This window comes from Oryctolagus cuniculus, chromosome 4, assembly GCF_964237555.1.
Source record: "Oryctolagus cuniculus chromosome 4, mOryCun1.1, whole genome shotgun sequence".
NCBI classification, from domain to species: Eukaryota; Metazoa; Chordata; class Mammalia; order Lagomorpha; family Leporidae; genus Oryctolagus; species Oryctolagus cuniculus.
The window spans coordinates 59,570,839-59,577,558 of NC_091435.1; positions in this window are offsets into that span (position 1 = coordinate 59,570,839).

The window sequence follows — 6,720 nt, forward strand, 5'->3', positions numbered from 1 at the left end:
CTCCTTCTCTCTGTGTAACTCTGACTTTCAGATATATAAATAAACCTGTTTTTTTTTTTTTTTAAAGAAAGTGTGTATGGTAATGTAAATGAAAAGCTCTCAGAGACATAGGAGGTACTGCCTGAGGAATCCACAGCAGGTAAACATTCTGCAAGATCATTTATTTTGGATACAACTGATGAGGCTGATGCTTATGACTTCAGTACAGATTATGTGTAACAAAACCTTGTCCTTTTATAATAAGGTTTCCTAACATTTTATGCAGATTGCTAAAATGTTCTGTTTATGATGTGCCAGTAATAACACTGTAAATCTTGTGAATATGTATCATGATATATTCAGTAAGCTGCTTACAAAGTATCAAAAAAGAAACATTATTATATAGTCAAAAAACTTACCACAAATTAAATTAAGTAAATGTGTTTTTTACTTATTTTATTTATTTTAAAATGCATTCAAATAATTAACTGAAAGAAATCTAAAATGCATTAATTTCACAGTCAAATTTAAGGTTTTACTAAAGACATCCTATCATTTTTTAAAAATACATCTATAAAGTCTAACAATACAGAAGGAATAAAAATAAAACAACAAAATCATATCTAACAAATAACATGTGAAATTTTAAAATAAAAATTGCAAAACAGCTAAAAGTAATGAGAGCCACTCATATGTGTGTTTAATGGGGGATATTATACATCAGTAATCATACTGATTTTCTGTCATTATTTTATAACTCAATAGTTTCAATAAAATTCTAATCAAATTTCCAAAATAATTTTTATGGCTATTGACAACAGTCATTCTAAAGTAAGCTTGGAAGAAATAAAGCTAATGAATGGACCAAATCCTTTTTTTAAGATTTATTTATTTAGGAAAGGCATAGTTACAGAGGGAGAGAGAGAGAGAAAGAGAGAGAGATCTTCTATCCTTTTATCCGCTGGTTCATTCTCCAAATGGCCTCAATGGCTGGGGACCAAGCCAAAGCCAGGAGTTGTGTCCAGGTCTCCCACATGGGTACAGGTATCAAAGCAGTTGGGCCATCTTCTGCTGCTTTCCCAGGCACATTAGCAGGGAACTGGATCAGAAAGGAAGCAGCCAGGACTCAAACCAGTGCCCATATGGGATGCCTGCACTGCAGGCATCTGCCTTACCTGCTGTACCAGCCCTGCCAAATTTGGCACCAGCCCCGCCAAATCCTTTTTTAAGTAAAATGTTGACACAGGATCACTCTAATAGTTATAAAAATTACAATAAAGCCAAAGTAATAAAGACAGCATGACATTGGCTCAGGTTTATCAAAGTAAATGTCATATAATAGATATCTCAGTTAATAGTGCTATTGGCAAGGGACAGCGAATATGTAAGAATGCCCTGGATATAAATTTACTGGCAAATTCATGCAAACATATGAAGAATTAATATAGGACAGCAGTTAGATCAATGGGGAAAGAACTAGTCCACAATGGTACTGTATCAATTGCTAACTCACATGAACAATGAAACAGGATTTCTATACATACTCTATATGAAGTGAACACATCAGTGGTAATAAAAATGTCTTTAAAGAATTACCTTAAGGCAGAAAAAAATTTGTAGAAGAAAATTAATATAAGAAGCATGCAAGAATTAAAGGCAGAGTCAGAGTGACAGAGAGAGGTCTTCCAACCACTGACTGACCCCGAAATGGCTGCAATGTCCAGGAGTGGTCCAGGCGGAAGCCAGATGCAAGGAACTTCCTCCAGATCTCCTGCATGGGAGCAGGGGCCCAGGCACTTGGGCTGTCTTCTGCTGCTTTTCCAGGTGCATTAGCAGGGAACTGGATCAGAAGTGAAGCAGCTGGGAATTGAACCAGCACTCAACTTATCCCGCCAAGCCACAGAACCGGCCCGAGTGCTTCCTTCTTGATTTGGGTGTTGATTCTCTAATCATATGACAAAAATTCCTTTATCTGCACATTTATTTGCATTTATTGGTATGTATACTGTATTAATAAAACATTAATAGAACTTAAAAATTAAATGTAAATATTGGCATATTTAATATGTAGTAAAGGTATTTTTAAAATCTAGAGAATGAGATATATTATACAATATAATATAGCATTCTCATATTAAGAAATGTTAAACAAAATGAGAATGAGAGATGAGTTGCTGCACAATATTCCTTCCAATCCATTGCTGTTAATCTCAGGATCATATCCTCTCCCAGGCACCTATTGATCTGGATTTAACCACCTTAGACTGGATTTTCCTGTTCTAGATATTCACATACGTGAGATTATATTTGTACCTAATCCTATTCACTCAGCATAACAATCAAATTGACATTCTATTTTTTAGAAAAGATTTATTTATTTATTTGAAAGGCAGAGTTACAGAGAGAGAGAGAGAGAGAGAGAGAGAGAGAGGTCTTCCATCTGTTGGTTCACTCCTCAAATGTCTGCATCTGCCGGAGCTGGGCTAGGAGGCTGGAGCTTCTTCCGGGTCTCCCATAGGGGTGCAAGGGCCTAAGGACTTGGGCCATCTTCTTTGCCAGGCCATAGCAGAGAGCTGGATTGGAAGTGGAGCAGCTGGGACTCAAACCTGTACCCCTATGGGATGCTGGCACTGCAGGCAGTGGCTTTACCCACTATACCACAGCATTGGCCCAACAGTCATTTAATTTTAACCATCTTAGTAGAAGTAAAGTTGTATGCTCTTATGATCCTGAATTGCACTTATCTGATGAATAATGAAGTTGAGTTTATTGGTTCTTTAAGTGGTGTGTGTGTGGGGGTGGGTGTAAAGTGTGAATTAATATGTTGCTTATTTTTCTTGGTTTGAAAATATATATAATTGAGTTGTAAAAGTCATGTCAATATCCTGGATATATTTCTTTGCTGTTACACGTATTATATAGATACACACGCATACATACACACACATATTTCTGATATGTATTTTGCTTTTTAAATTTTCTCAATGATTCTGTTCATAGAGTAGCTTTTAATTTTGATGAAGTCAATTTTTTAATACTTTTGCTTTATGTTTTCTGTGTTATGTACAAGAAGATTTTTACCTTTGTCAAGGATAGCATAAGTTTTTCTTATTTTCTCCTATGGATATCCAATATTTTCACAACAATTTGTTGAAAAGACACTATAGATGGGATTCTATTTCTGTCATCAATTTGCATGTCTATTGTTTTGCCATTCACATACTTCCTTGATAATTATGTTTCAGTAATTCTTCTAAACAGGTTCTGATATTCTTGTAAGTATGTTCTCTTTTTTTTAAGATTTATTTATTTGAAAGTCAGAGTTACACAGAGAGAAGGAGGGGTGGGGGAAGAAATAGTCTTCCATCTGCTGGTTCACTCCCCAATTGGCTGCAACAACCAGAGCTGGGCTGCTCGGAAGCCAGGAAGCAGAAACTTCACTGGGTCTTCCACTCATGTGCAGGGGCCACGCACTTGGGCCATCTTCTACTGCTTTCCCAGGTCATAGGAGAGAGCTGGATGGGAAATGGAGCAGCCAGAACAACAGGAACCGGTGACCATATGGGATGCTGACACTTTCAGGCGGCGGCTTTACCCACTCCACCGCAGCACCGGCCCCAGTATGTTCTTTTTTAAAAAAGACTGTTTTAAGTATAATTTTAGATAAACTTTATAATCATCAATAATAGAGACTAGGAGACAATGCTGATATGTTTATAACACTGGAATGAGTAAAGAGGAACTTTCAACGCAGAATCCTACATCCAATGCAAATATTCTTCAAAAACTATACTTGAACAGAAGTTGAAAGAATTTGTTAAAGCACAAATGTCCTACATGTAATAAAAAAGGGAATTTGAATGTAAACAGAAATCACTCCAGAGGAGAACTTGGATCTACAGAAGAGATGAGGTGTGATGTACTGTTCCCATTTCTTGTGTGTGTCATTTTTCTTTGGGGGCTTTCAATGTTTTCTCCTTGACTTCAGTTTGACTGGTATGTGCCTAGAATTTGTGGCTTTTTTTCCATTTCTCCTCTCTACGGTTTGCTTACTATCATTCAGCAGGTCACACTCTTTTCTTCAAACATTTTTTCTCTATTATCTAATAGCATAGCGTCTGTGGCTCTGTTTTCAAGTTCCCTGGCACTTGTGCCTACCATCTCTGATCTGCTGTTGATTCTGTCAGGGAAGTTTTCATTTCAATTATTGTTCCCTTCAGTTCTATAAATTCCATTTGGTGTTATTTTTAAGTTTCTGTTTCTCTGTGGAGATTCTGTATCTCCCTATTATTATATATTGTTTTCAAGTCCATTTATAATAGCAGCTTCAAAGTTTGTTTCTACAGATTCCTTCAATTTATGCCTGAAAAATACAAAGGATACAAAATGTGTGGCTGTAACTCTTTGCTAGATGATTATGCAAAAGCAGGCTGGCTTCAAGAAGTACCTTTACTGTCTACTGGCAAACGGTCTGGAATGCACAACTGTAGAGCAGATGTAGATCACTTAGGAACAAGGCTGAGGATATATTAAATCACGCTCAAGGAGAATATCAGATAATGGGGCATAATATCAGAAGCAAAGAAATGAGTAAATACTTAGAGGACCAGAAGATGGGAGAAATGTTGAATAACTCTTCAAGGTGCTAAATTTGTCCATGTCAAGGAAACTGATGGTGAGACATTATTAAATAAAAGGATAAAGTTTCATAGATCAGAAAATGTGCCTGTACGAGAAAAAAAAATGTTTTAAACATTGCTGATGGCTTGAAGAAACTGATGACAGATTAGCACAAATCAAAGAAAAATTTCCTGTACCACCCTTCTGTCTTTCATTGTAATTCTGGAGGTCCCTTAAGTAATTCAGTAAGTACAGGGGAATAAAAATACTAATTAAAATAATAATAGAAGACAACCACAAGATTCACCTTTTCCACAAAATTTTCCTTGAAGGAGAATTGGGCTCGATGGAACACACTGGGAAAGGTATGTCAATGAGGGTAATGGCATCATTATTTCTTTATGTAATTCTAAATGTCTATGTTTTGAAATTTTACTCTGTTTTCTATTGCTTTGGTTTCTATCTTAGACTTCATAGAGATATTTCTTAGTTGAGACAGTTTCTGTCTAAAAATTATGGAATATTTCAAAATATTATTATCAAAGAATCAGAAAAACAATTCAGAGTCTTGAGAAATAATTCATGAGCAAGGGAAAAACTAATCACATAAAGCAAGTATGAACAGGATAGAGTTGTATGTGAATAAAATAGCTTTCTAGTTACATCCTAAAGTGCTTCTTGTTCAATTTAATTTGTATGTTTTGCTAAAGAGATCTGCATTTGCCCTTGGCAGGTATCAGTAGTAGCCTTGGACCATTTTAAATTAAACTGTTGGGTTGTGTTGCTTCCCATTGCTTATCAAGATCTGTCTCTGATAACCACAGGACAGTCTTTTTTCTCCTTCTGTTTAGAGTCAAGGTAGTACACAAATCCCCGTGTACCCTCTTCTTGGAAGATGACATTTTCTTAAGTCGGTGGTGAGAGATTTTGGTTGTCCATGAGGTCATCAAAACTGACTTCATGCTTGCAAGGTTGTCTCCCATCTCCCTTTTCCCCAACTACCTTAGACTGAAGGGATAATATTTCAAGCAGCTGTTTGCTTAGAAATAACTTATTTAGGGGTTTTCTTCATGTATTTTGTATGACTGCTGAGGATTTCTTTTTGTATTTTGTTGCAAACTGAAAGTTTATCAGAAAAATATATTCAGCGTTTATATGATTTGTTGGGAACTAATTTACAGTATACTTCATCTGCCGTAATTCTAGTCATAGACAACTTCTTAGCTTTCTAAAGGTAATTATCCCAATTTTATTTTTTAAAGATTTTTTATTTATTTATTTGAGAGGTAGTGTTACAGACAGGGAAAAGGAGAGACAGTGAGAGAGAAGTCTTCCATCTACTGGTTCACTCCCCAGTGGCCACAATGGTCGGAGCTGGGCCAATCCAAAGGCAGAAGCCAGGAACTTCTTCCTTGTCTCCCACGTGGGTGCAGGGGCTCAAGCACTTGGGCCATCTTCTACTGCTTTCCCAGGCTATAACAGAGAGCTAGATTGGAAGAGGAACATCAGGGACACAAACTGGCGTCCATATGGGTTGCCAGTGCTGCAGGAGGATTAGCCTACTACTCCACAACTCCGGCTGCACTTATCCTGATTTTAAATCCTTTACCTATATCTTCTACGGGAGTGCTCCTGGATTGTGCTCACTCATTTCTCGCTCTCTGAAGTTCCTCAGATACCTGGCTGCTTGTGTCTGTGTGTTCACTTTCTGTCTTATTTTCACTTGAGAGTAACTCAAATCCCAGGGCAGGGAGCTTATAGCTCCTCAGACTGGAATGAATCTTGTCTGCTCCTCTCATTTTCCCCTCCTGAGGCCATCCCATCACCCAGACATTACAGGCTGACATTGCTCCAGTCTGATTACTTACTCTTTAAAGGGTATTAATTTGGGGGTTTGAAATGCTCAGAGAGCTGTGAGTCAACCTATACCTACGCCTTTCGCCCATTGTTGTCATTCTTCAACCTTAGTCACTTACTAGTAGGCCACCTCAGCTGTAGTAGAGAGGCAGGCAGTGCCATTGTGAAGGTCGTGAGTACTCTCCAAACCTATTGTGGGGCTGCAGCAGGCTTGCCATTTGCCTTGCGCTGATACTGCTCTCCTCCCCAGCTTTCTGCTGCCCT